The sequence below is a fragment of the Oncorhynchus mykiss genome, chromosome 9 (assembly GCF_013265735.2).
Source record: "Oncorhynchus mykiss isolate Arlee chromosome 9, USDA_OmykA_1.1, whole genome shotgun sequence".
NCBI classification, from domain to species: domain Eukaryota; kingdom Metazoa; phylum Chordata; class Actinopteri; order Salmoniformes; family Salmonidae; genus Oncorhynchus; species Oncorhynchus mykiss.
This window is the reverse complement of record NC_048573.1, coordinates 4,317,064-4,338,458: the sequence shown is the minus strand read 5'-3', so window position 1 is coordinate 4,338,458 and position 21,395 is coordinate 4,317,064. Positions and strand designations below refer to the sequence as shown.

Sequence of the window (21,395 nt, the reverse complement as noted above, 5' to 3'; positions counted from 1 at the left end):
GGGCTGTATGGTCCACTATGTTACACTATAGATGGGCTGTATGGTCCACTATGGTACAATAATACACTATAGATGGGCTGTATGGTCCACTGTGTTACACTATAGATGGGCTGTATGGTCCACTGTGTTACACTATAGATGGGCTGTATGGTCCACTATGGTACAATAATACACTATAGATGGGCTGTATGGTCCACTGTGTTACACTATAGATGGGCTGTATGGTCCACTATGTTACAATAATACACTATAGATGGGCTGTATGGTCCACTATGTTACAATAATACACTATAGATGGGCTGTATGGTCCACTGTGTTACACTATAGATGGGCTGTATGGTCCACTATGTTACAATCATACACTATAGATGGGCTGTATGGTCCACTGTGTTACACTATAGATGGGCTGTATGGTCCACTGTGTTACACTATAGATGGGCTGTATGGTCCACTATGTTACAATAATACACTATAGATGGGCTGTATGGTCCACTATGTTACACTATAGATGGGCTGTATGGTCCACTATGTTACACTATAGATGGGCTGTATGGTCCACTGTGTTACACTATAGATGGGCTGTATGGTCCACTATGTTACAATAATACACTATAGGTGGGCTGTATGGTCCACTATGTTACAATAATACACTATAGATGGGCTGTATGGTCCACTATGTTACACTATAGATGGGCTGTATGGTCCACTATGTTACACTATAGATGGGCTGTATGGTCCACTATGTTACAATAATACACTATAGATGGGCTGTATGGTCCACTGTGTTACACTATAGATGGGCTGTATGGTCCACTGTGTTACAATAATACACTATAGATGGGCTGTATGGTCCACTATGTTACACTATAGATGGGCTGTATGGTCCACTGTGTTACACTATAGATGGGCTGTATGGTCCACTGTGTTACACTATAGATGGGCCGTATGGTCCACTATGTTACAATAATACACTATAGATGGACTGTATGGTCCACTATGTTACAATAATACACTATAGATGGGCTGTATGGTCCACTATGTTACACTATAGATGGGCTGTATGGTCCACTATGTTACACTATAGATGGGCTGTATGGTCCACTATAGATGGGCTGTATGGTCCACTGTGTTACACTATAGATGGGCTGTATGGTCCACTATGTTACACTATAGATGGGCTGTATGGTCCACTATGTTACACTATAGATGGGCTGTATGGTCCACTATGTTACACTATAGATGGGCTGTATGGTCCACTATGTTACACTATAGATGGGCTGTATGGTCCACTGTGTTACACTATAGATGGGCTGTATGGTCCACTATGTTACACTATAGATGGGCTGTATGGTCCACTATGTTACACTATAGATGGGCTGTTGTTGGGCTACAGGTGTCAAGGCTCTGATAATTTGAACATGCATTATTGTTAATTCATTAGGTGTAGAAGGTTCCTTTAAAAAGTAAAACTGTCAGGACACCAGATCCTCAATGGGATCGGAATTGGTCCAACTCGCAGTGTAAAACATGTACAAAATGATCCTCTCCGTTACGTGGACGGGGAGGTTAACTTGGCCCCAGACGACTCATCAGATCCACTTGAGCTTCAGTAATGGGATTTGTCTTGTTGTTGCTTTTTATGTTGTTGCAGAGAAATAAAAAAAATGTTGCTTTTTCCTTTTCCTATTTTTGACCGTCATGCGTTTCATCATACAGGAAGTGTTGTAGCTGTTTATAGTAAACATACTGGATGTGGACTGGAGTCAAATCTTCATCTATTACCATTCCAGTGTTTTACTTGCTATATTGTATTTACCTTGCTACCATGGCCTTTTTTGCCTTTACCTCCCTTCTCACCTCATTTGCTCACATCGTATATAGACTTGTTTATACTGTATTATTGACTGTATGTTTGTTTTACTCCATGTGTAACTCTGTGTCGTTGTATCTGTCGAACTGCTTTGCTTTATCTTGGCCAGGTCGCAATTGTAAATGAGAACTTGTTCTCAACTAGCCTACCTGGTTAAATAAAGGTCAACTAGCCTACCTGGTTAAATAAAGGTCAACTAGCCTACCTGGTTAAATAAAGGTCAACTAGCCTACCTGGTTAAATAAAGGTCAACTAGCCTACCTGGTTAAATAAAGGTCAACTAGCCTACCTGGTTAAATAAAGGTCAACTAGCCTACCTGGTTAAATAAAGGTCAACTAGCCTACCTGGTTAAATAAAGGTCAACTAGCCTACCTGGTTAAATAAAGGTCAACTAGCCTACCTGGTTAAATAAAGGTCAACTAGCCTACCTGGTTAAATAAAGGTCAACTAGCCTACCTGGTTAAATAAAGGTCAACTAGCCTACCTGGTTAAATAAAGGTCAACTAGCCTACCTGGTTAAATAAAGGTCAACTAGCCTACCTGGTTAAATAAAGGTCAACTAGCCTACCTGGTTAAATAAAGGTCAACTAGCCTACCTGGTTAAATAAAGGTCAACTAGCCTACCCGGTTAAATAACGGTGTTCTCAACTAGCCTACCTGGTTAAATAAAGGTCAACTAGCCTACCTGGTTAAATAAAGGTGTTCTCAACTAGCCTACCTGGTTAAATAAAGGTGTTCTCAACTAGCCTACCTGGTTAAATAACGGTGTTCTCAACTAGCCTACCTGGTTAAATAAAGGTGTTCTCAACTAGCCTACCTGGTTAAATAAAGGTGTTCTCAACTAGCCTTCCTGGTTAAATAAAGGTGTTCTCAACTAGCCTACCTGGTTAAATAAAGGTGTTCTCAACTGGCCTACCTGGTTAAATAAAGGTGTTCTCAACTAGCCTCCCTGGTTAAATAAAGGTGTTCTCAACCGGCCTACCTGGTTAAATAAAGGTCAACTAGCCTACCTGGTTAAATAAAGGTCAACTAGCCTACCTGGTTAAATAAAGGTCAACTAGCCTACCTGGTTAAATAAAGGTCAACTAGCCTACCTGGTTAAATAAAGGTCAACTAGCCTACCTGGTTAAATAAAGGTCAACTAGCCTACCTGGTTAAATAAAGGTCAACTAGCCTACCTGGTTAAATAAAGGTCAACTAGCCTACCTGGTTAAATAAAGGTCAACTAGCCTACCTGGTTAAATAAAGGTCAACTAGCCTACCTGGTTAAATAAAGGTCAACTAGCCTACCTGGTTAAATAAAGGTCAACTAGCCTACCTGGTTAAATAAAGGTCAACTAGCCTACCTGGTTAAATAACGGTGTTCTCAACTAGCCTACCTGGTTAAATAAAGGTCAACTAGCCTACCTGGTTAAATAAAGGTGTTCTCAACTAGCCTACCTGGTTAAATAAAGGTGTTCTCAACTAGCCTACCTGGTTAAATAACGGTGTTCTCAACTAGCCTACCTGGTTAAATAAAGGTGTTCTCAACTAGCCTACCTGGTTAAATAAAGGTCAACTAGCCTACCTGGTTAAATAAAGGTCAACTAGCCTACCTGGTTAAATAAAGGTCAACTAGCCTACCTGGTTAAATAAAGGTCAACTAGCCTACCTGGTTAAATAACGGTGTTCTCAACTAGCCTACCTGGTTAAATAAAGGTCAACTAGCCTACCTGGTTAAATAAAGGTGTTCTCAACTAGCCTACCTGGTTAAATAAAGGTGTTCTCAACTGGCCTTCCTGGTTAAATAAAGGTGTTCTCAACTGGCCTTCCTGGTTAAATAAAGGTGTTCTCAACTAGCCTTCCTGGTTAAATAAAGGTGTTCTCAACTAGCCTACCTGGTTAAATAAAGGTGTTCTCAACTGGCCTACCTGGTTAAATAAAGGTGTTCTCAACTAGCCTCCCTGGTTAAATAAAGGTGTTCTCAACTAGCCTACCTGGTTAAATAAAGGTCAACTAGCCTACCTGGTTAAATAAAGGTCAACTAGCCTACCTGGTTAAATAAAGGTCAACTAGCCTACCTGGTTAAATAAAGGTCAACTAGCCTACCTGGTTAAATAAAGGTCAACTAGCCTACCTGGTTAAATAAAGGTCAACTAGCCTACCTGGTTAAATAAAGGTCAACTAGCCTACCTGGTTAAATAAAGGTGTTCTCAACTAGCCTACCTGGTTAAATGAAGGTGTTCTCAACTAGCCTACCTGGTTAAATAAAGGTGTTCTCAACTAGCCTACCTGGTTAAATAAAGGTGTTCTCAACTAGCCTACCTGGTTAAATAAAGGTCAACTAGCCTACCTGGTTAAAATAAAGGTCAACTAGCCTACCTGGTTAAATAAAGGTCAACTAGCCTACCTGGTTAAATAAAGGTCAACTAGCCTACCTGGTTAAATAAAGGTCAACTAGCCTACCTGGTTAAATAAAGGTCAACTAGCCTACCTGGTTAAATAAAGGTCAACTAGCCTACCTGGTTAAATAAAGGTCAACTAGCCTACCTGGTTAAATAACGGTGTTCTCAACTAGCCTACCTGGTTAAATAAAGGTCAACTAGCCTACCTGGTTAAATAAAGGTGTTCTCAACTAGCCTACCTGGTTAAATAAAGGTGTTCTCAACTAGCCTACCTGGTTAAATAACGGTGTTCTCAACTAGCCTACCTGGTTAAATAAAGGTGTTCTCAACTAGCCTACCTGGTTAAATAAAGGTCAACTAGCCTACCTGGTTAAATAAAGGTCAACTAGCCTACCTGGTTAAATAAAGGTCAACTAGCCTACCTGGTTAAATAACGGTGTTCTCAACTAGCCTACCTGGTTAAATAAAGGTCAACTAGCCTACCTGGTTAAATAAAGGTGTTCTCAACTAGCCTACCTGGTTAAATAAAGGTGTTCTCAACTGGCCTTCCTGGTTAAATAAAGGTGTTCTCAACTGGCCTTCCTGGTTAAATAAAGGTGTTCTCAACTAGCCTTCCTGGTTAAATAAAGGTGTTCTCAACTAGCCTACCTGGTTAAATAAAGGTGTTCTCAACTGGCCTACCTGGTTAAATAAAGGTGTTCTCAACTAGCCTCCCTGGTTAAATAAAGGTGTTCTCAACTGGCCTACCTGGTTAAATAAAGGTGTTCTCAACTAGCCTTCCTGGTTAAATAAAGGTGTTCTCAACTAGCCTACCTGGTTAAATAAAGGTGTTCTCAACTAGCCTCCCTGGTTAAATAAAGGTGTTCTCAACTAGCCTACCTGGTTAAATAAAGGTGTTCTCAACTGGCCTCCCTGGTTAAATAAAGGTCAACTAGCCTACCTGGTTAAATAAAGGTCAACTAGCCTACCTGGTTAAATAAAGGTCAACTAGCCTACCTGGTTAAATAAAGGTCAACTAGCCTACCTGGTTAAATAAAGGTCAACTAGCCTACCTGGTTAAATAAAGGTGTTCTCAACTAGCCTACCTGGTTAAATAAAGGTGTTCTCAACTGGCCTACCTGGTTAAATAAAGGTGTTCTCAACTAGCCTACCTGGTTAAATAAAGGTGTTCTCAACTAGCCTACCTGGTTAAATAAAGGTCAACTAGCCTACCTGGTTAAATAAAGGTCAACTAGCCTACCTGGTTAAATAAAGGTCAACTAGCCTACCTGGTTAAATAAAGGTCAACTAGCCTACCTGGTTAAATAAAGGTCAACTAGCCTACCTGGTTAAATAAAGGTCAACTAGCCTACCTGGTTAAATAAAGGTCAACTAGCCTACCTGGTTAAATAAAGGTCAACTAGCCTACCTGGTTAAATAAAGGTCAACTAGCCTACCTGGTTAAATAAAGGTGTTCTCAACTAGCCTACCTGGTTAAATGAAGGTGTTCTCAACTAGCCTACCTGGTTAAATAAAGGTGTTCTCAACTAGCCTACCTGGTTAAATAAAGGTCAACTAGCCTACCTGGTTAAAATAAAGGTCAACTAGCCTACCTGGTTAAATAAAGGTCAACTAGCCTACCTGGTTAAATAAAGGTCAACTAGCCTACCTGGTTAAATAAAGGTGAAATAAATTTTTTTTTTAACTATATGCATAGCATAGCTAATCCTAATGTACCCATCTACAACGGGTGTTTTCAATGTCTGAGACAGAGGGCTTCTCTTCATACATCAAGACAAACCCTCAAATCACATGGTATTTGTCACATGCACCGAATACAACAGGTGTAGTAGACCTTACAGTGAAATGCTGAATACAACAGGTGTAGTAGACCTTACAGTGAAATGCTGAATACAACAGGTGTAGTAGACCTTACAGTGAAATGCTGAATACAACAGGTGTAGTAGACCTGACAGTGAAATGCTGAATACAACAGGTGTAGTAGACCTTACAGTGAAATGCTGAATACAACAGGTGTAGTAGACCTTACAGTGAAATGCTGAATACAACAGGTGTAGTAGACCTCACAGTGAAATGCTGAATACAACAGGTATAGTAGACCTTACAGTGAAATGCTGAATACAACAGGTGTAGTGGACCTTACAGTGAAATGCTGAATACAACAGGTGTAGTAGACCTTACAGTGAAATGCTGAATACAACAGGTGTAGTAGACCTCACAGTGAAATGCTGAATACAACAGGTGTAGTAGACCTGACAGTGAAATGCTGAATACAACAGGTGTAGTAGACCTTACAGTGAAATGCTGAATACAACAGGTGTAGTAGACCTCACAGTGAAATGCTGAATACAACAGGTATAGTAGACCTTACAGTGAAATGCTGAATACAACAGGTGTAGTAGACCTCACAGTGAAATGCTGAATACAACAGGTATAGTAGACCTTACAGTGAAATGCTGAATACAACAGGTGTAGTTAGACCTTACAGTGACATGCTGAATACAACAGGTGTAGTAGACCTTACAGTGAAATGCTGAATACAACAGGTGTAGTAGACCTGACAGTGAAATGCTGAATACAACAGGTGTAGTAGACCTCACAGTGAAATGCTGAATACATCAGGTGTAGTAGACCTTACAGTGAAATGCTGAATACAACAGGTGTAGTAGACCTCACAGTGAAATGCTGAATACAACAGGTATATATGTAAACACACACTGGACAGGTGTAATGAACGTGTGTAAAATGCTCATAACACATGTTCAAATCGCCTGTAAAGACACACATATAATTTGTGGAACATTCCAACAGGAATCTGTTAACTAAAACTTCGTAAATAACAAGGTTACCAACAAACAACGCATGCAAAGTAGTGTTATGTGTGTAAGATAGCACAGTGATGCCATCTATTGGTAAATGTTCATTACTGAAAGTCATGTTTTTTCCTGGTGTGTTTGAGATACAACATTGGACACTCTATGGAACAAAAAGCCTTAACTATATCATCCTGGAATATCCAAGGCCTGAGGTCATCTGCCTTTGGCCTAAAGAGCAGGAACCCGGACTTCACCAAAGAAATCGGTAATACAGACATTGTCATCCTGCAAGAAACCTGGTATAGAGGAGACATACCCACTGGTTGCCCTCTAGGTTACAGAGAGCTGGTAGTCCCATCCACCAAACTACCAGGTGTGAAACAGGGAAGGGACTCAGGGGGTATGCTAATTTGGTATAGAGCAGACCTAACTCACTCCATTAAATTAATCAAAACAGAAACATTCTACATTTGGCTAGATATTCAAAAGGAAATTATCCTAACAGAGAAAAATGTCCTCCTGTGTGCTACCTATATCCCCCCCGACCTAAATGCCAGAACCGGACAAGAACCTGACACCCTCAGCACACGGGGACAAACACCTGCCTGGAGGTGACAGCATTCCCTCCCACATATGCCCCCCTAGGTACAACTATGACAACACAGCCAACAAAAACGGGTCACAACTCCTGCAGCTCTGTTGCACGCTGGGTATGTACATAGTCAACGGTAGGCTTCGAGGGGACTCCTATGGTAGGTACACCTATAGCTCATCTCTTGGCAGTAGTACTGTAGACCACTTTATCACTGACCTCAACCCAGAGTCTCTCAGAGCGTTCACAGTCAGCCCACTGACACCCCTATCAGACCACAGCAAAATCACAGTCTACTTGAACAGAGCAATACTCAATCATGAGGCATCAAAGCCAAAGGAACTGAGTAACATTAAGAAATGCTATAGATGGAAGGAATGCAGTTTGGAAACCTACCAAAAAACAATTAGGCAACAACAAATTCAATCCCTTTTAGACAATTTCCTGGGTAAAACGTTCCACTGTAATAGTGAAGGTGTAAACTTGGCAGTAGAAAATCTTAACAGTATATTTGACCTCTCAGCTTCCCTATCAAATCTAAAAATCTCAAATAGAAAACTGAAGAAAATTAACAATAATGACAAATGGTTTGATGAAGAATGCAAAAATCTAAAAGAAATTGAGAAACCTGTCCAACCAAAAACATAGAGACCCGGAAAACCTGAGTCTACGCCTTCACTATGGTGAATCACTAAAACAATACAGAAATACACTACGGAAAAAGAAGGAACAGCACGTCAGAAATCAGCTCAATGTAATTGAAGAATCCATAGACTAACCACTTCTGGGAAAATTGGAAAACACTAAACAAACAACAACACGAAGAATTATCTATCCAAAATGGAGATGTATGGATAAACCACTTCTCCAATCTTTTTGGCTCTATAACAAAGAATAAAGAGCAAAAACATATACATGATCAAATACAGATCTTAGAATCAACTATTAAAGACTACCAGAACCCACTGGATTCTCCAATTACATTGAATGAGTTACAGGACAAAATAAAAACCCTCCAACCCAAAAAGGCCTGTGGTGTTGATGGTATCCTCAATGAAATGATCAATTATACTGACAACAAATTCCAATTGGCTATACTAAAACTCTTTAACATCATCCTTAGCTCTGGCATCTTCCAAAATATTTGGAACCAAGGACTGATCACCCCAATCCACAAAAGTGGAGACAAATTTGACCCCAATAACTACAACAGCAACCTTGGGAAAATCCTCTGCATTATCATTAACAGCAGACTCGTACATTTCCTCAATGAAAACAATGTACTGAGCAAATGTCAAATTGGCTTTTTACCAAATTACTGTACAACAGACCACGTGTTCACCCTGCACACCCTAATTGATAACCAAACAAAACAAAGGCAAAGTCTTCTCATGCTTTGTTGATTTCAAAAAAGCCTTTGACTCAATTTGGCATGAGGGTCTGCTATACAAACGGGTAAAACTTACGACATTATAAAAGCCATGAACACAAACAACAAGTGTGTGGTTAAAATTGGCAAAAACACACATTTCTTCACACAGGGTCGTGGGTTGAGACAGGGATGCAGCTTAAGCCCCACCCTCTTCAACATATATATCAATAAATTGGCGCGGGCACTAGAAAAGTCTACAGCACCCGGCCTCACCCTGCTAGAATCCGAAGTCAAATGTCTGCTGTTTGCTGATAATCTGGTGCTTGTCACCAACCAAGGAGGGCCTACAGCAGCACCTAGATCTTATGCACAGATTCTGTCAGACCTGGGCCCTGACAGTAAATCTCAGTAAGACCAAAATAATGGTGTTCCAAAAAAGGTCCAGTCACCAGGACGACAAATATAAATTCCATCTAGACACTGTTGCCCTAGAGCACACAAAAAACTATACATACCTTGGCCTAAACATCAGCGCCACAGGTAACTTCCACAAAGCTGTGAACGATCTGAGAGACAAGGCCAGAAGGGCCTTCTATGCCATCAAAAGGAATATAAATGTCAACATACCAATTAGGATTTGGCTAAAAATACTTGAATCAGTCATAGAGCCCATTGCCCTTTATGGTTGCGAGGTCTGGGGTCCGCTCACCAACCAAGACTTCACAAAATGGGACAAACACCAAATTGAGACTCTGCACGCAGAATTCTGCAAAAATATCCTCCGTGTACAACGTAGAACACCAAATAATGCATGCAGAGCAAAATTAGGCCGATACCCGCTAATTATCAAAATCCAGAAAAGAACCGTTAAATTCTATAACCACCTAAAAGGAAGCGATTCCCAAGCCTTCCATAACAAAGCCATCACCTACAGAGAGATGCACCTGGAGAAGAGTCCCCTAAGCAAGCTGGTCCTGGGGCTCTGTTCACAAACACAAACACACCCTACAGAGCCCAAGGACAGCAGCACAATTAGACCCAACCAAATCATGAGAAAACAAAAAGATAATTACTTGACACATTGGAAAGAATTAACAAAAAACAGAGCAAACTAGAATGCTATTTGGCCCTAAACAGAGAGTACACAGCGGCAGAATACCTGACCACTGTGACTGACCCAAAATTAAGGAAAGCTTTGACTATGTACAGACTCAGTGAGCATAGCCTTGCTATTGAGAAAGGCCGCCGTAGGCAGACCTGGCTCTCAAGAGGAGACAGGCTATGTGCTCACTGCCCACAAAATGAGGTGGAAACTGAGCTGCACTTCCTAACCTCCTGCCCAATGTATGACCATATTAGAGAGACATATTTCCCTCAGATTACACAGATCCACAAAGTATTCAAAAACAAATCCAATTTTGATGAACTCCCAAATCTACTGGGTTAAATTCCACAGTGTGCCATCACAGCAGCAAGATGTATGACCTGTTGCCACGAGAAAAGGGCAACCAGTGAAGAACACACACCATTGTAAATACAACCCATATTTATGTTTATTTACAGTGCCTTGCGAAAGTATTCGGCCCCCTTGAACTTTGCGACCTTTTGCAACATTTCAGGCTTCAAACATAAAGATATAAAACTGTATTTTTTTGTGAAGAATCAACAACAAGTGGGACACAATTATTGGATATTTCAAACTTTTTTAACAAATCAAAAACTGAAAACTTGGGCGTGCAAAATTATTCAGCCCCATTAAGTTAATACTTTGTAGCGCCACCTTTTGCTGCGATTACAGCTGTAAGTCGCTTGGGGTATGTCTCTATCAGTTTTGCACATCGAGAGATTGACATTTTTTCCCATTCCTCCTTGCAAAACAGCTCGAGCTCAGTGAGGTTGGATGGAGAGCATTTGTGAACAGCAGTTTTCAGTTCTTTCCACAGATTCTCGATTGGATTCAGGTCTGGACTTTGACTTGCCCATTCTAACACCTGGATATGTTTATTTTTTAACCATTCCATTGTAGATTTTGCTTTATGTTTTGGATCATTGTCTTGTTGGAAGACAAATCTCTGTCCCAGTCTCAGGTCTTTTGCAGACTCCATCAGGTTTTCTTCCAGAATGGTCCTGTATTTGGCTCCATCCATCTTCCCATCAATTTTAACCATCTTCCCTGTCCCTGCTGAAGAAAAGCAGGCCCAAACCATGATGCTGCCACCACCATGTTTGACAGTGGGGATGGTGTGTTCAGCTGTGTTGCTTTTACGCCAAACAAAACGTTTTGCATTGTTGCCAAAAAGTTCAATTTTGGTTTCATCTGACCAGAGCACCTTCTTCCACATGTTTGGTGTGTCTCCCAGGTGGCTTGTGGCAAACTTTAAACAACACTTTTTATGGATATCTTTAAGAAATGGCTTTCTTCTTGCCACTCTCCCATAAAGGCCAGATTTGTGCAATATACGACTGATTGTTGTCCTATGGACAGAGTCTCCCACCTCAGCTGTAGATCTCTGCAGTTCATCCAGAGTGATCATGGGCCTCTTGGCTGCATCTCTGATCAGTCTTCTCCTTGTATGAGCTGAAAGTTTAGAGGGACGGCCAGGTCTTGGTAGATTTGCAGTGGTCTGATACTCCTTCCATTTCAATATTATCGCTTGCACAGTGCTCCTTGGGATGTTTAAAGCTTGGGAAATATTTTTGTATCCAAATCCGGCTTTAAACTTCTTCACAACAGTATCTCGGACCTGCCTGGTGTGTTCCTTGTTTTTCATGATGCTCTCTGCGCTTTTAACGGACCTCTGAGACTATCACAGTGCAGGTGCATTTATACGGAGACTTGATTACACACAGGTGGATTGTATTTATCATCATTAGTCATTTAGGTCAACATTGGATCATTCAGAGATCGTCACTGAACTTCTGGAGAGAGTTTGCTGCACTGAAAGTAAAGGGGCTGAATAATTTTGCACGCCCAATTTTTCAGTTTTTGATGTGTTAAAAAAGTTTGAAATATCCAAGAAATGTCGTTCCACTTCATGATTGTGTCCCACTTGTTGTTGATTCTTCACAAAAAAATACAGTTTTATATCTTTATGTTTGAGGCCTGAAATGTGGCAAAAGGTCGCAAAGTTCAAGGGGGCCGAATACTTTCGCAAGGCACTGTATTTTACCCTTTAACCATTTGTACATTGTTAAAACACTGTGTGTGTGTGTGTGTGTGTGTATATATATATATATTTATATATTTATATATATATATATATATATATATTATGACATTTGTAATGTCTTTATTGTTTTGAAACTTCTCTATGTGTAATGTTTACTGTTAATTTTTATTGTTTATTTCACTTTATATATTATCTACCTCACTTGCTTTGGCAATGTTAACACGTTTCCCATGCCAATAAAGCCCTTGAATTGAACATTCCAACAGGAATCTGTTTACTAAAACTTCGTAAATAACAAGGTTACCAACAAACAACGCATGCAAAGTAGTGTTATGGGTGTAAAATGGCACAGTGATGCCATTTATTGGTAAATGTTCATTACTGATAAACGGATTGTGATGTGACATACTGAACAATACTGGTTACTCGCATCAATGCCTCTGTCTCGTCATTTAACATTCAAACAAGTATCACGATCAATTCATCTAGTTTACGAATAGGCATCAACTGTTTGAATGTTAAATGACGAGACAGAGGCATTGATGCGAGTAACCAGTCTTGTTCAGTACATGACAACACATCCGGGTATCTCAAGCACCCCGGTGAAACACAAGAGTTGCAGTAATGAACATTTACCAACAGATGGCATCACTGTGCCATCTTACACCCATAACATCAACAACATCAACCCACCACGTACCTTTATTCATGTTTGTCCATAACTACCAGAGTGAGGACAGACATTTTCCGGAATAAACGTGGTGAGAGAAAAACGTAACTAAATGTCTCACTCTCTACCTGGTATCTTACTCTGCCGCTATACGACTTGGTATTCGTTGTTTCACCTAGAAAGTAACGTTACAACTGCAAACCCCACATTATCACTAGCTAGAAAACGTACTTACCGCCTGTGTCACTTGCTGTTGATGATATAATTAGTGAACACAACATGCAGACCGAATAAATCCTCATATTGTCCGGTTAAAGACAGAAGTCATGTAGAACTATAGGATCATGTCAACGTGACAGGATACATTGGCGTAACCGCTGAGCTGCAGTAAACACACGGTCTTATAGTCTCCTCCCCCTGCCTGCAGCAGGGAGTATCCTTGTTAACGCACTTCGTGCCCCGATCCTCCCTCTCTGCTTAAGAATGTCGCATAGCGTCAAATTCGTCATGGGAACCACTCGATATGATTGGTCAACACACAGTGGTCGGTACTGTATTAGGGAGTGGTGTTTACCCACGTGCTATTTTACAGGCCGGGAGCCAATAACTAGTGCTCACACACACACACACACACACACACCATTACTCAGCAACAGCCTGTAATGGCTTATATTTTTGTGTCTACAACTCAGTGCAACGATTTCGATGTGAAGATGTCTAAGATACTTCACACAGCCAACATCAGATATTATTTAATCATATATATTGGCTATATAATATATATATATAATGGCTATAATGTAAAATACAGAATCCCACAAGATAGACATGTCTAAGTTACTGTTTTTATTTATTTAGAAACATCCGTTTAAGGGAATATTTAAGATCCCCAAATCATGATATTTCAGCTGAACATGTTGGTTTCTCACTTGTGTAACAGGGTTGGTTATGTTTCCACTTGCCTCTAAAGAAATGTGTATTTAATGTTCAAGCATTCTTATTGGTTAGTTCAACTTTGATGACAATAAGGTGTGTTGTGATTGGCCCCGCTTGCAGATAGGGGCAGATCGCGAACATGAAAATGTGATGCAATGGGTAGGTCACGCTCTGAATACTGTTTTCTATTTTACAATGTGTACAAGTTTGCTGTACATTACTGATTTATACATGTGTGGGTATATGGTACCTGTTAGGGATTGAGGGGCTTTCTGGGATGTGCTTTGGCATATGATTGCTGTAAATAAGTGTGTTAGCTAGCATACACCGATGTAATGGTCACATAAGCCACTGCTAACACAGTTGTCTTCATGCTACATATTAATGCCATCGACTGTTTGAATGTTAAATGACGAGACAGAGGCATTGATGCGAGTAACCAGTCTTGTTCGGTACATGACAACACATCCGGGTATCTCAAGCACCCCGGTAAAACACAAGAGTTGCAGTAATGAACATTTACCAACAGATGGCATCACTGTGCCATCTTACACCGATAACATCGACAGCCATCAATACCGTTCAGCCCTGCACAACTAACGTGCTGTTTCCCATTTAACAACAGCAGAAATAAATGCTCAACTGGGACCACTGGCCGAAGTGATTTATTTTGAGAAAACACAACGCATGGAGAGTACATATACATCTGTTACACTTGCACATACTCAGACTCCTTTCAGAAGTAAGAGGTATTTTGTACCGCCAGCCAATCACAATCTCTTTGGTGTTAATCTACAGGAGAACAAACAGGAGAACATCTCTTACCATCATCTACCTCTGGATGATGAACAAGCTTTGCTCGATTTACAATCCGATAGTCGGTCCTTACCCTCCCTGCTGATAAGGGTGGGTCGGTTGTACTCATGGATAGGACCGTTTATGTAAATGAGGGTCATAGACAGCTGCTTGACAACACCTTTTACAAGAAACTCAGAAGTGACCCCACTTCCCAATTTCAGAATACTATCTTTACTGTCCTAGATGGGTATTTCAGTTCTGGTCAGATAACTAAAACATAACACCACTTTTGGGCTGTTCAACACCCTGGAATTGCCACTTTCTATACTTTGCCGAAATTACACAAGAATGTTACAAAATCTCCAGGGCGTCCTATTGTAGGGGGTGTTGATGCAGTAACAGCCCCTATTGTAGGGGGCATTGATGCAGTAACAGTCCCTATTGTAGGGGGCATTGATGCAGTAACAGCCCCTATTGTAGGGGGCATTGATGCAGTAACAGCCCCTATTGATGCAGTAACAGCCCCTATTGTAGGGGGCATTGATGCAGTAACAGCCCCTATTGTAGGGGGTGTTGATGCAGTAACAGTCCCTATTGTAGGGGGCATTGATGCAGTAACAGTCCCTATTGTAGGGGGTGTTGATGCAGTAACAGCCCCTATTGTAGAGGGCATTGATGCAGTAACAGTCCCTATTGTAGGGGGCATTGATGCAGTAACAGTCCCTATTGTAGAGGGCATTGATGCAGTAACAGCCCCTATTGTAGGGGGTATTGATACAGTAACAGTCCCTATTGTAGGGGGCATTGATGCAGTAACAGTCCCTATTGATGCAGTAACAGTCCCTATTGATGCAGTAACAGTCCCTATTGTAGGGGGCATTGATGCAGTAACAGTCCCTATTGTAGGGGGCATTGATGCAGTAACAGTCCCTATTGTAGGGGGCATTGATGCAGTAACAGTCCCTATTGTAGGGGGCATTGATGCAGTAACAGTCCCTATTGTAGGGGGCATTGATGCAGTAACAGCCCCTATTGATGCAGTAACAGCCCCTATTGTAGAGGGTATTGATGCAGTAACAGTCCCTATTGTAGGGGGCATTGATGCAGTAACAGTCCCTATTGTAGGGGGCATTGATGCAGTAACAGTCCCTATTGTAGGGGGCATTGATGCAGTAACAGTCCCTATTGATGCAGTAACAGTCCCTATTGATGCAGTAACAGTCCCTATTGATGCAGTAACAGTCCCTATTGTAGGGGGCATTGATGCAGTAACAGTCCCTATTGTAGGGGGCATTGATGCAGTAACAGTCCCTATTGTAGGGGGCATTGATGCAGTAACAGCCCCTATTGTAGGGGGCATTGATGCAGTAACAGTCCCTATTGTAGGGGGCATTGATGCAGTAACAGTCCCTATTGTAGGGGGCATTGATGCAGTAACAGCCCCTATTGTAGGGGGCATTGATGCAGTAACAGTCCCTATTGTAGGGGGTATTGATGCAGTAACAGTCCCTATTGATGCAGTAACAGTCCCTATTGTAGGGGGCATTGATGCAGTAACAGTCCCTATTGTAGGGGGCATTGATGCAGTAACAGTCCCTATTGTAGGGGGCATTGATGCAGTAACAGCCCCTATTGTAGGGGGCATTGATGCAGTAACAGTCCCTATTGTAGGGGGCATTGATGCAGTAACAGTCCCTATTGTAGGGGGCATTGATACAGTAACAGTCCCTATTGTAGGGGGTATTGATGCAGTAACAGTCCCTATTGTAGGGGGCATTGATGCAGTAACAGTCCCTATTGTAGGGGGCATTGATGCAGTAACAGTCCCTATTGTAGGGGGCATTGATGCAGTAACAGTCCCTATTGATGCAGTAACAGTCCCTATTGTAGGGGGCATTGATGCAGTAACAGTCCCTATTGTAGGGGGCATTGATGCAGTAACAGTCCCTATTGTAGAGGGTATTGATGCAGTAACAGTCCCTATTGTAGAGGGCATTGATGCAGTAACAGTCCCTATTGTAGGGGGCATTGATGCAGTAACAGTCCCTATTGTAGAGGGCATTGATGCAGTAACAGTCCCTATTGTAGGGGGCATTGATGCAGTAACAGTCCCTATTGTAGAGGGCATTGATGCAGTAACAGTCCCTATTGTAGGGGGCATTGATGCAGTAACAGTCCCTATTGTAGAGGGCATTGATGCAGTAACAGCCCCTATTGATGCAGTAACAGTCCCTATTGTAGGGGGCATTGATGCAGTAACAGCCCCTATTGTAGGGGGCATTGATGCAGTAACAGTCCCTATTGTAGAGGGTATTGATGCAGTAACAGCCCCTATTGTAGGGGGTATTGATGCAGTAACAGTCCCTATTGATGCAGTAACAGTCCCTATTGTAGAGGGCATTGATGCAGTAACAGCCCCTATTGATGCAGTAACAGCCCCTATTGATACAGTAACAGCCCCTATTGATACAGTAACAGCCCCTATTGATACAGTAACAGCCCCTATTGTAGGGGGCATTGATGCAGTAACAGTCCCTATTGTAGGGGGCATTGATGCAGTAACAGTCCCTATTGTAGAGGGCATTGATGCAGTAACAGCCCCTATTGATGCAGTAACAGCCCCTATTGTAGGGGGTATTGATGCAGTAACAGTCCCTATTGTAGGGGGCGTTGATGCAGTAACAGCCTCTATTGTAGGGGGCATTGATGCAGTAACAGCCCCAATTGTAGGGGGTATTGATGCAGTAACAGCCCCTATTGTAGGGGGCATTGATGCAGTAACAGCCCCAATTGTAGGGGGTATTGATGCAGTAACAGCCCCTATTGTAGAGGGTATTGATGCAGTAACAGTCCCTATTGTAGGGGGCATTGATGCAGTAACAGTCCCTATTGTAGGGGGCATTGATGCAGTAACAGTCCCTATTGATGCAGTAACAGCCCCTATTGTAGGGGGTATTGATGCAGTAACAGTCCCTATTGTAGGGGGCATTGATGCAGTAACAGTCCCTATTGTAGGGGGTATTGATGCAGTAACAGTCCCTATTGTAGAGGGCATTGATGCAGTAACAGTCCCTATTGTAGGGGGCATTGATGCAGTAACAGTCCCTATTGTAGGGGGCATTGATGCAGTAACAGTCCCTATTGTAGAGGGCATTGATGCAGTAACAGTCCCTATTGTAGGGGGCATTGATGCAGTAACAGTCCCTATTGTAGGGGGCATTGATGCAGTAACAGTCCCTATTGTAGAGGGTATTGATGCAGTAACAGTCCCTATTGTAGAGGGCATTGATGCAGTAACAGTCCCTATTGTAGAGGGTATTGATGCAGTAACAGTCCCAGTCCCTGTAGTCTAAACGCCCTGACCTATTAGATGGCCTGTAACAAAAAACATGGACTGAACAAATGAGAGTGGACCAGAATGATGCACCGTCCTCTCTATATAGTTCCTGCCCTGAGGAACATGGACTGAACCAGAACGCCGTCCTCTCTATATAGTTCCTGCCCTGAGGAATTACATCTTCAGAGAATGTTTTGATCATTTATCTGCAGATAATCCATGTCTGGAGCTCAACAAGCAACAGTTACAGTTTACAAATCATGGAGCCAAATTAACATTTCTTTCACATTTGTGTATTTTGACAGGAAATTAATGAGACAGGTCTCTTTTCCAGGTGAGCCCTGTATATCACCACAATACACTACACATTTTATTTATTTAACCAGGAAGGGCTCATTGAGATTAAAATCCCTGGCCAAGATAGGCAGCACCAAGTCATTACAAAAAAAACTACAGACAGACAAGATGAAAAACTACAAGTAATCTAGTAAAAACCATTGAATTCACAAGAGTATAAAACCGCTAAATAAAAACATTGACAGGTCAGGGAATCAGCCTCAATCCTTCATCAGTGATTTAAAAACACCAATCAGGACAAGTTCTTCCAGTTTAAAAGTATTTTGTAAGGCGTTCCAAGACGATGGTGCAGAGTACATGAAAGCCCTTTTACCAAATTCAGTTGAGACATTTGGAACAGTTAGCAGGATAAAGTCCAGCGAACGAAGAGACGACCCACCACATTTCTGAACAATAAAAATGCCCAAATAAAAAGGTAGTAAACCCAAAATGGCTTTGTAAATAAAGTATACCAGTGACTGAGCCTACGAACGACTAGAGAAGGCCAGCCAACCCTGGTATACAAAGTGCAGTGGTGCGTAAGGGTTTTTCAGTTTCAAATAAATCTCAAAGTGCCATGGTAAAGAGTATCAATTGATCTCAAACACTGAGTGGAAGCATTCATATATAAAATATCCCCATAGTCTAGTAAAGGCATAAATGTAGCTGATACTAGCCTCCTTCTGGCTTCAAAAGAAAAACAGGCCTTATTCCTAAAATAAAATCCTAATTTCAGCTTCAATTTTTTTGTAAGTTGTTGAATATGCAATTTAAGAGAGGCCGTCATCAATTAAAATCCCAAGATATTTACATGAGGTTACAACCTTCTAGATCCGTAACAACTGCTCTCCTTCAATTGCATTATGAATTGTTGTGCTTTAACTGCTCGTCAGAATATATTTCTCTCCATTTTCTGACTTGACCAGCAGCTACACAAATATTATTGCTATATATTCAGCCTGCTAGCCTAGCGCGCTAAGTTATTACCTTTGCTAGCTGTATATATTGTGTGCTAAATTTATCATATAAGCCCATTGCGAACACCTTACTACATAGAGCCATGGGGCGGCAGGTCGCCTAGAGAAAAGCGTTGGGCCAGTAAACGAAAGGTTGCTGGATCGAATCCCCCAGCTGCATTCAGAAAGTATTTAGACCCCCTGACTTTTCCCACATTTTGTGACATTTACAACCTTATTCTAAAATGGATTAAATCGTTGTTGTTTTTTTCAATCTACACACAATTCCCCATAATGACAAAGCAAAAACAGGTTTTAGACATTTTTGCACAAAAAAAAAGAAATCACATTAACAAAAGTATTCAGACCCTTTACTCAGTACTTCGTTGAAGCACCTTTGGCAGCGTTTACAGACTTGAGTCTTCCTGGGTGTGACGCTACAAGCTTGGCACACCTGTATTTGGGGAGTTTCTCCCATTCTTCTCTAGTCTACGTTTAAGGTAATAGATAAGAGCACCTGGTGATTTTGGCAGTGAAGTTACAATGCCCCTCTTTGGCACAGTTAAAGGTCATTACGACCCCAGAGACAAATCTTAGTACCTGAGAAGAGCCTGATAAGACTGTCCCTTCTGCATCTCCCTACGTGTGACCTCTGTCGCGACCCCGGCATCACAGAAGTCTCTCACCAACTCAGCCAGGCATTGATTGCTTCTGTATGCAATAGCTGGTCCTTTCACTATATGCATTGTCCCTGTCAAATAAATCAGCACCTTTTACAGACTACATAAACTACACCAAAGATGTCTGATATAAAAAACTAATGCTTCTGACATAGTGCCATATATGGAGTGGCAGGTAGACTAGTGCTATATATGGAGTGGCAGGTAGACTAGTGGTATATATGGAGTGGCAGGTAGACTAGTGCCATATATGGAGTGGCAGGTAGACTAGTGCCATATATGGAGTGGCAGGTAGACCAGTGGTATATATGGAGTGGCAGGTAGACCAGTGCTATATATGGAGTGGCAGGTAGACTAGTGGTATATATGGAGTGGCAGGTAGACTAGTGGTATATATGGAGTGGCAGGTAGACTAGTGGTATATATGGAGTGGCAGGTAGACCAGTGCTATATATGGAGTGGCAGGTAGACTAGTGGTATATATGGAGTGGCAGGTAGACCAGTGCTATATATGGAGTGGCAGGTAGACTAGTGGTATATATGGAGTGGCAGGTAGACTAGTGCCATATATGGAGTGGCAGGTAGACTAGTGCCATATATGGAGTGGCAGGTAGACTAGTGGTATATATGGAGTGGCAGGTAGACTAGTGGTATATATGGAGTGGCAGGTAGACTAGTGGTATATATGGAGTGGCAGGTAGACTAGTGCTATATATGGAGTGGCAGGTAGACTAGTGGTATATATGGAGTGGCAGGTAGACTAGTGCTATATATGGAGTGGCAGGTAGACTAGTGCCATATATGGAGTGGCAGGTAGACTAGTGGTATATATGGAGTGGCAGGTAGACTAGTGGTATATATGGAGTGGCAGGTAGACTAGTGGTATATATGGAGTGGCAGGTAGACTAGTGCTATATATGGAGTGGCAGGTAGACTAGTGGTATATATGGAGTGGCAGGTAGACTAGTGCTATATATGGAGTGGCAGGTAGACTAGTGCCATATATGGAGTGGCAGGTAGACTAGTGCTATATATGGAGTGGCAGGTAGACTAGTGCCATATATGGAGTGGCAGGTAGACTAGTGCCATATATGGAGTGGCAGGTAGACTAGTGGTTAAGAGCGTGGGGCCAGTAACCAATGTCGCTGGTTCAAATCCCTGAGATGACAAGATGAAAAGTCTGCCAACGTACCCTTGAGCAAGGCACTTAACCCTAATTGTTCCTGTAAGTTGCTCTGGATAAGAGCGTCTGCTAAATTACTAAAATGTAAACATAGCCATGCATATTCCTATGTAGTCATAGTTAAGGTCCTTGTAACTCCAGGATAGTGGGTTTGATTCCTGGGACCATCCAAACAGTTCTGTTAAATTGCACATAATACTATTATTATAGATACTTTCACATCATCTAAACCAATGAAAGACTGGGATTCACTGGTCTCATCTTCCTCATTCTTCATCGTCTCCTTGTTCTTCA

At 41.6% G+C, this 21,395-nt stretch overlaps 1 long non-coding RNA gene across 1 annotated transcript in view; it reads right to left on the bottom strand.

The window, feature by feature from the left end:
- Positions 1-13,281, bottom strand: part of LOC118965972 — a 29,460-nt gene extending 16,179 nt beyond the window's left edge. Inside the window, exon 1 of the long non-coding RNA XR_005053145.1 lies at positions 13,111-13,281. This is a non-coding gene — a long non-coding RNA (uncharacterized LOC118965972). The remainder of the gene's footprint in view (positions 1-13,110) is intronic.
- Positions 13,282-21,395: the final 8,114 nt, after the last annotated feature.